Here is a 20,340-nt window from a genome sequence, read left to right on the forward strand (position 1 = left end):
AGTAATGAAAGGAGTTAATGTATTTTTTTAGTGTGGAGAAAAGATCAGTGATAAGTGAAAATATAAAATTCTGGTTGCTTTTAAACACATGAAATATGTACATTTCTGTGTCTTCAGCTCTCATTCTCCACCCGTTACTTCCCATTTGCCTCCAAAAATACCCAGCTAACACCATCTTAAAAATAAATTTGACTTCTCTAAATCTTCATTTAATCCTCCATACTAACTTCATTCTTTCCTTCACCACATATTTTACTTTTTATAGCTACAACATTAATACAGATTAAGAGCTGCAAACTTAGAAAGCAGGGACAAGATCAAAGGTAAATCATTAGTCTTTGTATGAAATACCTGTAGTTAATATGTGCTGTCAGAGAAGGTATGCATGCTCATTTGTTCACCAAAAGGCATAATGTAATAATTGCTTTGAAGCTTTTTAAAAAATTAACAAATTTTGGGCTTCCCTGGTGGTGCAGTGGTTGGGAGTCCGCCTGCCGATGCAGGGGACGCGGGTTCGTGCCCCGGTCCGGGAGGATCCCACATGCCGCGGAGCGGCTGGGCCCGTGAGCCACGGCCGCTGAGCCTGCGCGTCCGGAGCCTGCGCTCCGCAACGGGAGAGGCCACGACAGTGAGAGGCCCTCGTACAGCAAAAAAAAAAAAAAAAAAAAAAAATTCTCATGACTCTGTTTCCTTGGATGCAGTCCTTGTCACAGATATACGTGTATGCATGTGTGTGTGCATGTGCACACAAAGGTGTGTATAAACATAGGTGTAGGTGTACATACAGTGTTGATTCCACTTAGGATCCTTGCTCTAAGGATCCCTTTATTTAACAAATACCTTGTGATGGTCACCCACAGATCAAGCCCTGTGATGTGCATTGAGGATATAATGATGCCATTGCTTATTATTTCCCAAATTCGGGATTAACATTCATCAAATAACCACAGAAACAAATATATATTTGAAAATTATGAAAGTGAACTAAGAAGAAAAATTGGGACATTGTACGAGAGATCATTGAAGGGGATTTCGATTGAGATGCTCTTTGAAACAGCTACAGTGAAGCTGACACTCCAGGGGTACACTGCAGTTGAACCGTAGATAAAATAATATTTCAGACAGTGGATCTAGCCTGCTTCAAGTTCCTGAGGTAAGGAAGACCGTGGCATCTTACAGGAGAATTAAGAAGGACTCTGGGCCTGGAATCTAGCCCTGGGGAGATGATGCTTGAAAGAAAGCCCAAGGACCCTGCAGCACTTTGTAGGATGCAATTAGGATGTGAAAGTTTTATCTTAAATGCAATGGAAAGGCCTGGAAGAGTTTAGAGTAGAAAGACAGTATGATTTATATGTTAAGAAAATCTTAGTATAATGTAATGATGACTGAAATGAATAAATGGAAGTGAAAACAAATAAATAACTCTTCTAGATGTATGAAATAAGACACACAAGGACTTGGTGATTGAAACTTATTTGTTGGAGACTATTTTGATTTTCGTGTTACATATCACTTCTAGTTCTCTTCAGTTTGGAAGATTTCTCATTAGCTAAAGTCAATAAACTAATAATATTCATACTTGCAGGAGGAACATAGGAAAATCCTTCATGCCAATCTGGGAAGACACTGCATAGTGATCTTTACAGAAAAAAATTTTGTTGGATATTTGTGTTGCCTTATATTCATCTTGTCTTCAGATTCTTCTGGAAATGAATATTGAGAACAGATACTGAAGATAAGTGAGACTGACATTTGAAGTTAAATTGTCGATCTGCTGCCAATGCAAATATCCATTTACATTTGACACATTAAAAAAGTAAGTACAACTACATTGTCTTACTGGTACTAGTTTTTAAAATATGAGGTATTTCTAAGGGAACCCTCCTACGCTGTTGGTGGGAAAGTAAGTTGATGCAGCCACTATGGAGAACAGTATGGAGGTTCCTTAAAAAACTAAAAATACAGCTACCATATGATCCAGTAATCCCACTCTTGGGCATATAACCAGAGAAAACCATAATTCAAAAAGACACATGCACCCCAATGTTCACTGCAACACTATTTACAATAGCCAGGACATGGAAGCAACCTAAATGCCCATCGACCGAGAAATGGGTAAGAAGATGTGGAATGGAATATTACTGAGCCATAAAAAAGAATGAAATAATGCCATTTGCAGCAACATGGATGGACCTAGAGATTATCATACTGAGTGAAGGAAGTCAGACAAAGACAAATATCATATGATATCACTTATGTGTGAAATCTAAAACAGAGGGGTACAAATGAACTTATTGACAAAACAGAAATAGAATTATAGATGTAGAAAGAAATCTTATGGTAACCAGGGGGAAAAGGGGGAGGGATAAATCGGGAGATTGAGATTGACATATACACAGTACTATATATAAAATAGATAAGTAATAAGAACCTACTGTGTAGCACAGGGAACTCTACTCAATACTCTGTAATGGCCTGTATGGGGAAAGGCCTGAATAAGATGGAAATTCACTGAAGGGTTTTGAGCAGGAGATAAATATGATATTTTATTTATACTTGTAAGAGATCCCTCTGTCCAGTCTGGAGACCATGTGTGAAATGCTCGGATTGAGGAAGAGTAAATGGCAGCAGAGTAACCACTTAGGATGCTAAGTCAGTCCTTCAGGGGAGAAATGACGGCTGTTGGGCTGACACGATAGCGCTGAGGAGACAGGGTGAGTTGGATGCGTTTGGAGTATGATTGGAAGGCAGAGTTGGCAGTCCTTGCTGATATTTATATTTAGCTTAGCTTGTCCTGGTGTCACACAAAGCCTCATCTGTTTCTCATCATTAAGCTCACCAGGTAGTCATTAAAGTTGTGATGTCACAGATGATGAAAGGGGTGTTCAGGTAGAGAAGGGATTTGCCCAATATCACACCAGGACAGAATGCCAGAATCAAGGTTCAAACCCAAAGAGCAGTATGTTTGTTTCCATATCAGCACACTCGGTAACAGTGCACCTCTGAATTTTTCCTAGCTGCTTTGATGAGATTAAAGCATAAAGACCTACAAGACAAGCTCAACAGTAGAGCATTTAGTACACAAAAGCTAGAATTAGCAGGAAAATCTGTCATTAGTCTGCCGGTAAGCCACCAAAAGCACTGGTTCTTTCTACCCAACCCAGAATCTGCTTGAGAATTTCAGTTTGTGGGGAACTTGACGCAGACCGTCACATTTAGCATCTTTTTTTAAAGTGTCAAGATCCACCTTCTGATTTCCTCATTGGTGCAATTAGACACCCACACAAGACCTCATGCTCAGCTATATCACAATCATTAAAATGTTCCAAGATAAAATTGTTTCCTCCCAAGAGAAGATCCCAGCTCCCTGCACAGTGTTTTGAAACTGGAATTGAAATAACTTTTGACTTTGAGTTGGTTTTGCTTTCAGTAGCAGATCTGCTTTTAAGAGAATTCCTTCATTTTCCTACAGGGAGTATGGGTTGAAAAGAATTCTACGTGCACATGACTGAAAGAAATAGAAATTTCTTTCTATTGTTAAGGATTTTAAGGGTATAGGAATAATATCTGATATCTGCCATTAGGTCAATTCTACACCATTAATGTTAGTTTTATTGCCTTTCTATAGAACTTCCTTTCAGTGCCTAAAATAAAAAACAGGAAGGAAGAGTGGTCGGTGAATGCTCTCACTGGTAGATCACCTTGGTCTGGGGAGTAGTGATCATGTCAGGTGCAGAGAGCTTGGCCTCTGACAAACCTTCTTTGTTTTCCCATCCTAAGGCACAAGCAGCGGGAGAGGAAACAGTGCTATGACTTCCAAAGCAGCTCAAAGAAAGACACCTCACCTGCAGAAAGCCAATACCTGATTCAATTATCTTAAAAAATAATAATAAAAAAGCCATGTTTAAAAACAATAACAAAAATTTAAAATACCACTTTTTATCATTGGTGTCTTTCTGTCTATTGAATTTCCATTTTCTTCAACAGCTACCTTATAAAAAGGTTCGATCCATTCCATTTTAGCTTTGTGAGAAAAAGGCGCTCTGCTCTTTGGACTATAATTCCCCTAAAATATCACAACCATTTAGCTAGAAAAGCCACAGTCTTCATGACCTATGTCCTGAAGAATATTATGTTTACCCAAAGAAAAGAGGGTCAAAATATATGCTACACCCTAAAATGTTTAGTGGGGGAGATTTCCTCTGCCATAAGTAAATTTCTATGTAGGCTAAAATTGCTTCATAAGACTACATAAGTAGTCTTCAGATGCTACTTTAGAAGTTTTCAGGATGCAGTAGACTTTCCCTTTCATTATCGCTATTAATTTAAGGAAAATGTAGCACAAAGGAACATTATAATGATTTATGATTCTTTGTGGTGAATGTTGGGTAGAAAAATCACTAAACGAAGGAGAAGAGCCCATAGCTACTATTGTGAAATTGTAATTTGGTTTCATGAAATATAAATAATAATCTAAAATAAAAGCAAGGAAATTAAGCCTATAAAGAAATGCCAATCAAAGATGTAGATAATTATTTATATACTATGATACTTGGAGAAATGTTATTAATACCATCAATTTAGAAATAAACTTCAAGCCTAGTGATAGGAAATTATGTAAATGTAGTCATTCATAAGCCCTTAAAATAATGTTTTCACAGACTAGTGATATAAGGAAATGCTCAGATTATAACCTGATATGATGCAATGCAAAGTAACATAGGTTGTTCCTACCTCAAGCCAAGTACCGTTATGTACCTTAAAGCATTTTATCATGTAATCGTCACCACTCTGAGAAATGTCATGTTATTATTTTCATTTTTCGGATGTGTTAAGAGTAGGGACATTAAATAAATTTCCAACGAATACATAACAGGTGATAGAGCTCTTTTTTGATGTGAACCCAATGCATCTTCTTCCAAAGCCCATGCTCTTAATCATACCTTGCCCCCTTCCTCAGCATTGTCACAAATACTCAGCTTAACTAATTTCAGCTTAATTGAATTTCATTTTTATTGTTTATTACTGTCATACTAATATGAAGGAAACAAAACACTCGGCGCTAGTGTGATTCCATCCACAAACTTTAATAACAAGGTACCCACTGTAATTCTTTTTTTTTTTTTTTTTTTTTTTTTGCCCTGGTATCTCATTCACATAAGAAATTCGGGGTTTGCAAAGTTCTCCTGTTTCAGTGACCATGATGTCACAGTCAGTACAGGTTTCTTGAACCTTTTAGTTGTGAATTCCTATACTGTACCTTTACACACTTGGTCTTGCTTTTGGTGCTCACTGAATAATGAAAGCATGATATTCAATGTGCACTAATTTTACATATTGTTTGCTTAGGCATCTAAGGGGACTTAACTTTGTGTCTTTCTTTGTGTGACCACCTTTGGCTTATCTGGCTCATCCTGGGTGTCACCTGGTATAGGAATCCCATTAGCTCCATCCTCCCTGATACCCCTGTACCATGGCTCCTTACAGGACACCAGACTCTGCTGATTTTACTCCCGCCTCCCTGGCTGCCTCTTCCCTTCTTCTTCACTGGTCCATCCTCAGATCCTTACTTCTGAGCATCGCAGTGCCCAAGACTCAACACTTAGACTTCTTTGGTGGTATATTATCCACTCCCATGGCTTTCAATGCAATCTTTTAGCCCATGATTCTCAAATTTTATATCTCAACAGAAGTATATACAAGTGCCCACTTGACAGTCTCACTTGTGAGTCTATGCATTTCAAACTTCTATGACCAAAATATTTCTTGATTTTCCACTCTAACCAATAAACAAATCAAGGAATGAAACAAATAATATTAAAAAAAAAACACCTGTTCCTGTCCCCTCTCATTTCCAGTCTCAGTAAATAACACCACCATTCAGCTAGTAGCTAAGCTTATATCCTCACATACAATCCATCACAGTATCCTTGAAGCTTTATTTTCAGAGTTTATCCCTAATTCACTCGCATCTCACAGCACTCCCAGGCATCATGGTTCACCTAGACTCTCAGAATAGCTTCTAATTGAGCTGCTTACTTTTGCTCACACCCCTTTGCATCCACTGTCAGACTTTCCAAACTCTTATGACCGGCTCAAAGATTCACGAACTCAATGACCATGTAAGAGGCACTTAAGTTCTGCATCTAAGTTTCTTCATTTGATAAATAAGGAAAATAATATAATCACCTCATAGATATGACTTTAGGATGGTATAAGATATTTGAGATAAAATGCTGTGCACATGTTGGCACAGAGTAAGCATCCTTTCGTGGTTAGTGATTATTATTTTTGAACCACAATTTTAATACTGATCTTCCTTGACTTATGATGGGGTTAAGTCCCTATCAACCCATCCTAAGTTGAAAATATCTCAGGTCAAAAATGCATTTAATACACCTAACCTACCAAACATCATAGTTTAGCCTAGCCTACCTTAAACGTGCTCAGAACACCTACATTAGCCTACGGTTGGGAAAAATCATCTAACGCAAAGACTATTTTAAAATAAAGTATTGAATATCTCATGTAACTGATTGGATAGTGTACTGAAAGTGCAAAACAGAATGGTTGTCTGCATACAGAGTGGTTATAAGTGTATCTGTTGTTTACCTTGCTATTGGCTGGCTGGGAGCTGTTGCTGCCCGGCACCATGGGCAAGGATAGTATCATATATGGCTAGCCCAGGAAAAGATCAAAACGCAAAGTGTGGTTTCTACTGAAGGTGTATGGCTTTCACGCCATGGTAAAGTAAAAAAAAAAAAAAAAAAAAAATCATGAGTTGGACCAACGTAAGTCGGGGACCTTCTGTACATAAATTCCATCATGTCACTTCCGTGTTCCAAATTCTCTGTTGACACCCATCACAATTTAATAAAATCCAAAGTCCTTAACATGGCCCCAAACCCTGAGAGATTTGGACCATTGGCACACCTGACCCCATTTCTAACTACTGTCTCCCAGCTGGCTGTGTTCAAGCCACTTGTTTTCCCAGTGTCTCCTGAATTTTCTAAGCTATTTCAGCCTCGCTGCATACATCCAGGGACCGCTGCGTGCAACTCATCACCCAGACCTTTGCAAAAGTTTCTCATTGCATTTAAATTTTTGCTCAAATTTTACCCAGATTTCAGGGGTGACAGTTCTTCTCTGACTACTGTCTCAAAAATAACAGCCCCCGAATACTCGCCATCTCTTTACCTTTTGCTTTCATGGACTTATCACCACTTGATACGTTTATTTGTCCATTTGTTTAGTTCCACTTCTCCTTAAAAGACAGTAATCTCCATGAAAAAAAAAAAAGACTTCTTTCATCAAGATTTTTCCTCACCTCCATATTTCCAGCTCCACGGATTGGCCCTAGTATTAACAGGCGTGCAATGAATATTTGGTGAGTGACTATATAGAGTGTGTTATAATTATCTCTTTACACGTCTGTCTCCCCCAGAAAACATCAACCTCTCCATTTTCACTGCTTGGTGAATAATGAACACCTGATAAATATTTGTGTGTGAAAACTATTAGTGAATGAATGAACATAATATAGTCAGAAGATCAGTCCCATGAAAGATACAATTGGTGAAGGCGTGATGTAGCTGAAATGCCTTATATCTGGAAAACCAAAGAATTAATTTACAGGAAATCAAAACTATCTCTTTTCGTCCCAGGTTATCATTTCTAATAAATATTTTGTTCCTTCTGATTGATTAAGCAGAGGTTAAATAATACAAATATGGATTAATTAGATTCACAGTAGAAGTAGTTGCCACTACCTTTGACACTTAAAAATAGATCCAGTTATGGGCTTGCCTGGTGGTGCAGTGGTTGGGAGTCCGCCTGCTGATGCAGGGGGCTCAGGTTCGTGCCCCGGTCTGGGAAGACCCCACATGCCGCGGAGCGGCTGGGCCCGTGAGCCATGGCTGCTGAGCCTGCGCATCCGGAGCCTGTGCTCCACAACGGGAGAGGCCACAGCAGTGAAAGGCCCACGTACCGCAGAAAAAGAAAGAAGATGTGGTACATATATACAGTGGAATACTATGCAGCCATGAGAAAGAACAAAATCATGCCATTTACAGCAAAGTGGATGGACCTAGAGATTATCATACTAAGTGAAGTAAGCCAGACTGAGAAAGACAAATACCATATGATACCACTTATATGTTGAATCTAAAAATAAAATGATAGAAATGAACTTATTTATGAAACAGAAATAGATCCACAGACATAGAAAACAAACTTATGGTTACCAAACTGGAAAAGGAAAAATTAGGAGTTTGGGATTAACATATACACACTAATATATATAAAATAGATAAAAAGCAAGGACCCACTGTATAGCACAGGGAATTATACACAATATTCTGTAATAGCCTAAATGAGAAAAGAATTTGAAAAAGAATAGCTGTAGATGTGTGTGTAACTGAATCACTGTGCTGTACACTGAAACTAACACAACAATGTAAATCAACTCTACCTCAATTTAAAAATATATATATATATATATAAAGTAAAAAAAAATAAAATAAAAATTTTAAAAATAAAAGAAAGTATAGGCTAGAGAAAGCCTGCTGTTGCACAGGACAGAGCTCGTTCCAGCGCCTGTACTCCACACCCCAGACTTATCTGGTGTTTCCAGTTTCCCATATTTGCTGTACACCATCTCCTCTGCCTGTAACGCTCGTCCCCCATCACCTTCCCTCCTTTGCCCCGCCTCCCACTTACTTATCTTCTAAGTCTCATCTCCCGTGTCATCTTCCCCAGGAGGCCTGCCTCAACCCACTCAGACTGCACAGGCCACCTCATTCCCAGGGAACATTCTTTGCTTCACGACTCAGCTTTTCCTGTGATGAGTGTAAAAAATCTCTCTTATCCATCACACCAGAGGTTCTAAAAGGGCAAGGGCTCTGTGTGTTTGATTCAACACTGTTATCTTCAGACTATGGGAGGGGGTGTTCAATAAATACGTGTTGGATGAATTAATAAATAATTTAAATCCACATCTCAGAAAAATTAGGAACAGAACAAGGAGACAGTGAGGGATTGAGATATAGGAAAGGGACGAGTGAAAGTAAAGACATTTAAAGAAAGTCTTGAGCAATTTGCCTTTTCCTATAAAACAGAGGAAACTTCACTGCCAGAAGCACCTTGTATTATTGTGTGGTAGAGAGCCTGTCATGCAATACGTATTCAATAAACATTCATTCAGTAAATATGTATTTAAACGAAGGCACAGACAGTTAACATGAACCCTCTGGGTCACTGATATAAGGCAATCTAGGTGTGATTTTTTTTTTTTTTTTTTTTTGCGGTACGCGGGCCTCTCACTGTTGTGGCCTCTCCGGCTGCCCAGCACAGGCTCCGGACGCGCAGGCTCAGCGGCCATGGCTCACGGGCCCAGCTGCTCCGCGGCACGTGGGATCTTCCCAGACCGGGGCACGAACCCATGTCCCCTGCATCGGCAGGCGGACTCTCAACCACTGCGCCACCAGGGAAGCCCATCTAGGTGTGATTTTTAACACAAGGAATAGCACTTGATTGTGAAAAATGAAATGAATTACAATTTCAGGAACGAAAGCATTAAGGACTATTTTGAGATTTTTTTCTGTTGGATTTATGAATGTTCAAAATGCCTTGATTAGTATTTGTATATATTCATAAATGTGAATTGTGTAGAGAAAAAGATCAGCCCTGAAAGCGTTTCTCCTACATTTACAAAAATGGTGAAAAAGTGATATGTGTTTTTTCGACATGTAAGAATGTTAACGTTTACAGTAGTAGCCTGAGGGTCACCTGCAACAAGAAGTGGACTTACCAGAAGGAGGGGCGATTTTTACTGAGAAAATATTAATTTCAGCTTTGAGTCTGTTCAGACTGAAGTGACGCTGGATATTTCTAGCTGTAGTTGAGGTTTAGGGCCAGTTATGTCATTTCTTTTGCCTTTATTTCATTCAGGTACAATGAATACGACAATAATATCAAACTCATATTGTTCCTGTATTAGAAGCCTTGATATATGTAAAATGTTTAAAATAGTGACTGACAGCTAACTGATATTCAATAAATATTAGCCATTATTATTAATAATATCAGTGATTATTAATAAGTATACTAGACAGTGGAATAAATAGATCTAGAACTGAGGAAAGAGAGCAGGGCTAGCCACACATACCTGGTTAACTCAGCAGAGATTATGGTTAAATCTACAGGGAAAAATGGGTGTCCCCAGAGGGAGACTATATAATTAGAGTATAATTGAGATAGAAGGAAAAAAATCTCCCGGGAATATTTTATATTCATATTGTGGCTGGTAAGGATTTATTCACTGAAGGAGGCTAAGAAGAAATTGAAACAAAACAGTCCTTTTTGAAAAGAAATTATTGTAAAGATGGTTAAACAAAATGAATTTCTTTTGAGTTAGGAATTAGCAGGAATCTAGTCATAAGATACGATTTTTTAAAAAAGAAAACAGCATCATGTAAAAATAACGTGCTCTAAAAACGTTTCTTTGGAGAAAGCGATAATTTATGTTGAATTTTGTTTCCATTTTCTTAGCAATTGTGCTCTGGCTCCAAACTGGGCCAAACAGAAGCTACTGTGATGCCCTCTCTTTATGTGGCAGTTTAGCAATTCTCTGTTATCTCTGGACCACATCCGTCAGGAGCTTACCCTCGCCTAAGTGATGTATTTCTTTTATTTTTTTTTTTAACATCTCTATTGGAGTATAATTGCTTTACAATGGTGTGTTAGTTTCTGCTTTATAACAAAGTGAATCAGTTATACATATACATATGTTCCCATATCTCTTCCCTCTTGCGTCTCCCTCCCTCACACCCTCCCTATCCCACCCCTCTAGGTGGTCACAAAGCACTGAGCTGATCTCCCTGTGCTATGCAGCTGCTTCCCACTAGCAATCTACCTTACGTTTGGTAGTGTGTATATGTCCATGCCCCTCTCTCACTTTGTCACAGCTTACCCTTCCCCCTCCCCATATCCTCAAGTCCGTTCTCTAGTAGGTCTGTGTCTTTGTTCCTGTCTTACCCCTAGGTTCTTGATGACACTTTTTTTTTTCTTAGATTCCATATATATGTGTTAGCATACGGTGTTTGTCTTTCTCTTTCTGACTTACTTCACTCTGTATGACAGACTCTAGGTCCATCCACCTCACTACAAATAACTCAATTTCATTTCTTTTTATGGATGAGTAATATTTCATTGTATATATGTGCCACATCTTCTTTATCCATTCATCCGATGATGGACACTTAGGTTGCTTCCATCTCATCTCACACCAGTCAGAATGGCCATCATCAAAAAATCTAGAAACAATAAATGCTGGAGAGGGTGTGGAGAAAAGGGAACCCTCTTGCACTGCTGGTGGGAATGTGAATTGGTACAGCCACTATGGAGAACAGTATGGAGGTTCCTTAAAAAACTACAAGTAGAATCTACCACATGACCCAGCAATCCCACTACTGGGCATATACCCTGAGAAAACCATAATTCAAAAAGAGTCATGCACCAAAATGTTCACTGCAGCTCTATTTACAATAAGTGATGTATTTCTGACTACACATCCTATCCTCCCATGAGACTGCACTAAATACCCTCTTCACTTCATATACATCCAGTGATGCACTTCCATGATGTTCGAGTGCCCACTCTTGGGCACCTGTCTGGCTGTTTGGTGAGTGCAGTCCTTAATTCATTTTTATTTTTAGGATACATGTTTATCACATAGCGTTACTGTGTGACCTGTATCTTCGCATGCGAGAGTTACCTGTGCTCCCATAGAGATGTGCTTCCACCTCCTACTAGTTCTGTGACTCTGAGCAAATTACTTTACCTCTCTGTGTCTTTGTGCCTCAGGTTCCTTACCTGTCAAATGAGGATAATACCTGTAGTATGCATGTCCTAGTGTGATGCCTTGAACAGAATATGTGCTTTGTCAGTGTAAGCTATCATGACCTTTATTTTGAAGCAGCGCTAAGTGCTCAAAGACGAATAAGACATATTTACTCCCTGCCTTCGGGAAGCTCACGCTATCATACAGGAAGTAGATGTTTAAGCAACCCACTGAAAATATAGCATCGTTGTTGTATTAGAGAAATTTCCACTAAGTACAGCATTTGCACACAAAGGCACTTAATCAGCTTTACTTGGGGTCCAGTGGGTGTGAGGGGGTCTAGGTTACGTGCTACAAGGAAGGGGCATCTTCACAGGCTACTTGAGAGATTACTTGGTTTATGCTAAGTTACGTATCAGAACGATTTTTGTCGCGTCTTCTTGATAAGGATGGGGAAATAAAAAGGCCAGTCATGATCGTGCGGATACCTGGGAATGAGAGCTGGCCAAGTGGAAAAGGCACGTTATCCGTACATGAAGGTGAAATAGAAAGTGAAAAATAGTAAACCGTGGATGCTTTTCAGCCATTAACGATAAATTTTATGTCTGTGAAAATGTTTTCGTGTTTTGTCCTTGTATTGGGAGAGAAAACATGGTAAGAGGAATAATATGGTAATGCATAAATAATGAATGTAAACCTGAAAATTAAACATGAAAATGCACTGAAATGCACACATTACAGTAAAAAGAATACATTTTTATATGCAGAAGTTTTATGTAAACTACAAGCCCAGATATTAGTATTTTATAATTGTATAGAGCTGAACACTATCTTTATATACATATTAAAAATAAACATTAAAATGCATATTTGACACTGTATACTCAATCTAGGTTTTTAACCAGTCCTTCAAGTTTTTATTTGCAAAATGTTTTTACATTTTCTAGAAGCTAATTAATATATAATAATGGCAATTTATGTTTGTATGTATAACTCCACCTTTTTCAAAAATGGTTTTAAGGACAGCCACTAATCAAAGATGAGCATGTGTATTTCCTTACCAATTATTAGACTGAAAAATTGTTCTCCTCATAAATATTTAAGACATCAAGAAAAATAAATGTAAGTACTTACTTTAAAAATCTATGGCAAAAACATTTCAAATGGTCTTTCTATGAACTGTCATGCTGTATTTCTGGCCAGTTCTATGCAACTGTCTTACTCAGAGTAAGTTTCGTTTCTGGATACAAACCCAATCACAAGAGTGCATCTTAATTCAAAAGGTAAACTAATAATTACCCTCCCCCAAAAAAGTCCTTCTGGGTTTAGCTTTCTTACTCTTCAGATATTCAGCTGGTTATCTGAGAACTAAAGAGATCCCATCTGATAAATGGGGACAAAAGGATGGGGGTAAGGAATCAGCCCTGGATTATAATCCTGGCTTTTCCTTTACCAGCTCTGCACAGCTGACTGATGACTTAACTCCTCTGTCCTGAAGATGATCAGCTCTTTGAAACTTATACTGGTAGCTAATTATCCTTTGATGTTGGAAACTGTTATTCAGATACTTGGGGTATACACTTTTTTCCTAACTCCAGGAAGCTATTTCCAGATATCGAAGCACAATTTTATTCACCATAAGTTATTGTTTTTTAGGTGAAGAAAATGCGGAAGAGAGGAGACAGTGTAAACATGACTCCAAAATTCTTTCCCATAAAATGTTTTGACAACTAATTATGAAGTACGAATACTGGAAGTTAAATTTTGAAGAATCAAATACTTTAAAATAAATTTTAAATAAAAAAAGCAAGGCATAAATTGGGGCTTGATTTAGTTACTTTGATTCATACATCCTACCTAACTAGTTGCTTAATTTTCTTTCGAAAACCCCTTTAAAATATCCATAATAATTCACTCCAATCCACTGTATATTTTTTGAATTAAAAAAACTCTGAAGGTAAGTTACAATGTTATAAATAATTAGCAGAATAAATGCTATAGAGGATGTGGGATATTTTTAATACAGACATGAACATACACACACAGAGAAACACAAACAATATTAAATAAAAATGAACAAAGACATGCTTATCTCTTGAACACAAAGAGCTGACAGGATAATGCACATAAAACAGACTTGACAGGCTTCTAAGATACAGACTAAGTATAGTTATAAATCCAAGAATGCGTTTTAATTTTAAAAGAACCCCAAATAAAGATGACAAGCTTCACACTGATTATCCACGCCAAACCTCACTGAGAACTGAGGCACATATTAGCAAGAAGGCTAAAGACTGACGTGCTGTCTGTGATCTCAGAATCACGTAGAGCTCAGTGTCATGTGCGACTGCCATTCCTGACTTAGACTTCAGTAAAATTGTTCTGAGAGTTGAGAGAACAAGACAAGCCTAATTTGGGGAGGGAGGGATGGTGGGAGGGAGAAAGGCACAGGCAAAGCAAGAGCATATAGTTCAGAACTCTACAGATTTAGATTTCCGTATCTCAAGAACCTTGCAAATCATTTTCACGAGGCCATTTCCTTGTAAATCTGTAAATATTTACACAAAAGTGTTTTTAGATATGGGTCAAATATTCAATAGCCTACAATTGTAACAAGCATGGGGGTTTCTTTTTTTGGTTTGTTTTTTTTTTTTTTTTTTTTTTGCTAACACAAAATTCTTGAGGGGGAGAAGGTGATTTTTACATGAAAAACCTCTAAATTGCATTATATTATGTCAAAAAGAGAAAGAAATAGAAATCATGCTTACATTAATTTATAATTGATTTTGGTTCTGATTCTTACCAAATGGACTTTCTTATCTATTAATATTGGCAATATAATGGGTGATAATTAAAATACCATGACCATAACACATAAATTCTTAAATGTAACACATATTTTTCTTTGGTTTAGGAAATTCAACAAAAGGGCAGATTCCTCCAAAACACCTTCCATCTGAAATAAAATACCCTCAATGAATTTAGGTGTGATTTAATGTAAATGTTTAAATAAAATTTTAAAATGATAAGTTGTAATACTCATTTTAAGAGTTTTCATGAATAAATTCTCCATTGGCCAGCTTACCGTTAAGAACTCACCAGCTTGTTTTGAAATATTTTTCTTTAATTTTTGTTGCAGTTTAAATGTCAGGTGCTATTTAGCTGCTGACCCAAAAGACTGGGTTGGCCAAAAAGTTCATTTGGTTTTAAGAAAAATAAAAGACACGTTTTTCATGTTCACCAAGAACTTTATCGAACGACGTGTTCATTAACCAAACGAACTCTTTGGCCAACCCAATATATTGAATGATATTTGAATAAACTCTTATCCAAAGAAATAGATTCTAGAGATATACCTTAGCCCTACAGGTGGCAACAATTTAGAACTACCAAACTGTGGTATTCGTTAATGGATTTAATTTGACTCTGAAAACAGAGATGGAAATATTGATTGGTTGTCAAACAAATTTATGGACAAGCACAGTTTATGAAACCTAAGGTTTTTTTTGAGAGAGGAAAATATTTTGAGCCTATATTTAAAGAGATCATTGGTGACTGTCATCAGATATCTACTCTAAATTAAAGTTTGAATGTCTTGTTGGACAGAAATATATAACTCTTAATTGTCAGAGTTATCCATATACTCAGATTATTTCTAAGTGAACGGGATCAAAATCTACACCCTTTAAAGAAAATATAATACTTAATCATCAGAAAAGAGGTTTCCAGTTTAGCCCTTGCCTTCAGTTTCTATTTTTTCAAGATACATTCAATAAATATTTGTTAGACTGAATTAACCGAATTAGTGAATGAACATCATAGGCTAGAAATGCCTTTCTAATGTCTTAAGATGATAAAACAAATTTGGAACTGAATACAAAAACGTTTTTCTGCATCAAGTGGCACCCCAATGCATGAACTTATTTCTTTAGACCACTTTTTAAAGAAGAGACAATGTTTCCTTATGTTTTAAGTGATCGTATTACGTTTCCTTTCCTCATCCAGGAAGACAGTCCTAGCATCCACTTCCTCCAGGTGAGAAGACAAGAGACAGAGGGAGACGTGCAACAAGGGCGGGGAAAGCTAGAATTCTGGTTCTGAGTCCCTCCTAACTGCTTAATCCACTGCCCCACATTCCAACTTACAATAAAATGAAATTGGCCCATGAACCTGAAAGGGAAAAAAAAAAAAGAAAGAAAAATGACCAAATTCATTCAGTGAATTCAGGCATATCCAATGAAGTAACAGTGAGTTTATGCATCTCCACAAAGCAACTTGGTTCTGAAATACAGCAAGTCCCCTATGTAGGAACGAGTTCCGTTCCCAGAGCACGTTCGTAAGTCCAATTTGTTCGTAAGTCCGACAAAGTTAGCCTAGGTACCCAACTAACACAATCGGCTATATAGTACTGTACTGTAATAGGTTTATAATACTTTCCACACAAAAAATACATAATAAACAGGCACAAAAAAATAAAGAAAACATTTTTAATGTTACAGTACAGTACCTTGAAAAGTACCAGCTACATCACCGCTGTTTTTACACTTGCTTCCAGACAGCCTGGGCTTGAAATAAAGATACTGTACTACTGTGCTCTATACAGTCCTGTAAAGTACACAGAAGCACAACCACTTGTAGCGTACACACACATGTGACAATGTACTCGAGACATGTGAACTAACCTACGTGGCTGGACATGCGAACACACGTTCGCATCTTTGAAAGTTCGCAACTTGAAGGTTCGTATAGAGGGGACTTATTGTATCAAAATTGACTTTTACCTAGTGGGGAAAAAAGGCAATTAAAAAATAATCTGGAAGTGCTTGAGGGTGCAGTTAAAATAGAGAATCGGCTCGTGTTCATTCTAAAGTGACTTGAAAAAGAATTCTGATGCGCAAACATATTAAAAATAGAGTTCTCACTCTTCCTGCTTCACTGAAGAGCCTCCCTTTTCCTACAGAAACTCTGTAAATTGTGGGGCTCTTTAAGTACATGGAGGAATATAACAAATTTGCAATTGTTGGATCAGAATATGTGGCTGATGCAGAAATAGAGCTGAGCAGGAAATTTTTACTTCATGCCTGAAATTCTTAGTCATTTTTTTGGTTATTAAGAAGACTCTGAGACTGTCAGTCTTGTCTTTGACAAAATGAACTGCATTCTAAGTGCTCTCAAAGCAAAATCTCTCAGGAAAGACAAGTCAGAAATAGATGGGATACCATGGAATAAAAGCCAAAGGGCAAGATGCATGAAATTTTTAAACTGGATACCATTCGAAGTATAACATATGAAAAATTGCAGTTGTACATAAGGGCAGGAAGAGAATGTAAAATGGTGAAGCGAGAAGGAAAGGAATAGAAACAGGATATAAAACACAGACACAAAATCTTATGATCCAGGGCTTCCCTGGTGGCGCAGTGGTTGAGAGTCCGCCTGCCGATGCAGGGGACAAGGGTTCGTGCCCCGGTCCGGGAAGCTCCCACATGCCGCGGAGCGGCTGGGCCCGTGAGCCATGGCCGCTGAGCCTGCGCGTCCAGAGCCTGTGCTCCGCAACGGGAGAGGCCACAACAGTGAGAGGCCCGCGTACCGCAAAAAAAAAAAAAACAAAAACAAAACAAAAAAATCTTATGATCCAGATTTATTCCAGGCACTTTCCTACCTGCATTGGATATTAGGTCATTTGTGTTACTCTGTGCTTTGCATATCTTCATTTATACATAAATATGTTTGAACCTTCGTGTACTTAGAGTGCTATATACTATCTATGAGTTGTTCTTGCTTGAAACATAGAAATAGATAATTTATTGATTAGTAGCCAATAGAATTCCCAGTGTCATGGTCTTACCAAACCAACACATTGAGAGAATGAATACTTCCTTTTAAAAAATTTGATACAACTGTCACAAACCATTTAATACAACCCCAAATTCTCATTCAGAATATCTTGATGATTCATTTATACTTACCCATTTTTCATGTTGGAGCTTAAAAATAAACCAGTTTTAAATACTGGAACACTTTACACAAAATTTACTCTACTTTTAAACAGATATTTATATCATTCTGTTTCCTTTAATAAGCTTATTTAGAGTTCATATAAAATTTGTGGAACTTAACCAATAAACTCTCCCAAGTTCATAATATATTACTAATAAACCTTACATCATCAGTTAAAGGTGGCAATATAGAATGTATGCAACTAATTCAATCCATACACCTACTTATATCATTTGAATTAGAAGAAAATGGAATATTTGCCTGAATTACATGAGGATTTTACACGACAGACTAGCAGGCTCTCAAAGTGCAATAAATAAACTCTTATCCAGCCTAAAACAGGTTTAAAGACCCACACATACATTTTAAGGTAGAAGTGATACTTGAGTTTTGTTTAAATTTACTGGGCTGATAAGGCTAGGATATGATGAGATAGGAAATAGAAAAATGGGAAGAAACCACATTGTATTGTTTTCTAATTCGTTTCAATAAGTGTTTTCTTTAATGGTGTTGTCAAGGTGTTGTATTAAAATCTTCCTGTAGGGTTATTATATTGCTAATGCTTCCCTTCATTTGCGCAATCTACTACCGTGAGCACCAAAATATTTATAGAATTTGCAAACTCAGGATGGCAGAATAACATGATTACTGTATTTTTAAGCAGATGCATTGGTATACTCTACTTTTAAACATTAAATTATTCAAACCGCAAAACTCTATACAAGAAATTTTAATGTGCAATTGTGAAGAACTAAAATGCCTTAATTTTAGAATATACCTAAATATTAAGATGATCACCTTTGTAAAAAGAGAATCAAAACTGCAAGAGTTTCAGTTTCTCATCAATACTCTCTCTCAGTAAAGCAGGAAGTGAAAACTTTGTTGAAACATGTAAGCTGGGAAATGTGTTACCTTGTGGAATTTTTAAAGCAAGTCACCTTTCTGCTCTTTAATACCGTCATGACAGCAGCTGAGCTGACAACAGACAGTGCCAAAGGAGAACTAAAATGAATTAATAGTAATATTTCTACATATGCCCAAAGCACTTAATGACTGTAAGCTTGGAATGTTGAAAATGTTAATCACTTCAGCTTAAAAAAAGTTATTTTTCCTTTCTTATATTTGTACCGAGCTGATGTATAAACTGAGCAAAGGATGTCCTTGTTGAGTAGAAACACCCGGGTTTGTTTGGGAATACATTCAAGTACCTTTTTTTGGTTTCTCATTATTAGTAGTTTTAAGAACTATCAAGTAAAAATAAATAAAGATCATGGCCTTTTGTAAGAACATGTTTTATATATGATTGAAGTTTTTACAACACTCCGAAAAAGCCATCTGATGTTAGATTTAAAAATAAAATCAAAAGCATTTTCTGACACAGTACACATGAAAAACTGGAAGTTCCAATATCTTCAATAGAAGTTGTAGAAAGTGTATGTCTCCTCGGAGTCTGACACCCACTTAACACAGCAGAAAATAAGGTACCATATACTGTAAACAAAAAAGTACAGTAAAGGACAGTTGTAAATTTACATAAGAATAGTTCATAAACATTTTGGTCTTTCCATAACAGTTTTTATATAAAATGAATTAAAAAAACCTTTAGACAGCTGTCGTCACTCTGTCTGACCACTTTTCACTTAGATGCACACAGACATGTTTATATAGCAATACACTGATGCACCGTTACATGGATATTATACTATGATTACTGCTTGTAACTGAGATGTGCCTTATCCAATCAACATTATCCATAGTTGAAATACTCTTACATTATGTATTCTTGTCATGTTGTATCTATAAAAACATGAAAATATAACTTTACATTATTTCAAGTATTTACATGAGTTCAAGCTTGACAGAGAAAAATTGATAAGCTACAATTTTTAGAAGAGTAGGCCCAGAGGTACAATAAATAAATAGCATTGGTGGTTTATAGTCATCTGTTTCATTTTTAAAAACTCATTTTACGTATAATGTGGAAAACAATTAGTCTGCAATTTGGTCATTCTAGCATTGATGACTGATTTCAACTTAAAATGCACCTCCAACATTCCTGATGAGGAGAAATGCACTAAAATTGTATTATCTTGGAATTTGTGATTAGGGACAGCTAAATTTAGGCAAGGACATCATGATACCTCATGGCGCCATGGTCCACGCAAGTGGTTGCTATTAGACCCTACATTTCTCTTTCCCTTCTGTGATAGATAATAAATAAGAATGTTTTCCAGGCACTGAGTACAACACCAAGTGCTACACAAAGGCGTACTTGCAGAAATAGCAAGCATTAGCTGAACGTTAGTGATCGCTTAAAACCTTAAATTAATTTTATTTTAGAGAGCTTCAGTGGAAATAAATGGTCTTTTATGAAGGGAAAGATAGCTCCTTTAAATTTCTTAACTAGAGAAATATAAGTTCTTTAGTCAAAAGCCACAGAAGTGTGTTTTATCCACACTGGGCATTTTAGAATAGCCATTCCACCTGAGGAATAAGTATAAAAA

This window comes from Leucopleurus acutus (assembly GCF_964270905.1).
Source record: "Leucopleurus acutus genome assembly, chromosome: 4".
Lineage (NCBI taxonomy): Eukaryota > Metazoa > Chordata > Mammalia > Artiodactyla > Delphinidae > Leucopleurus > Leucopleurus acutus.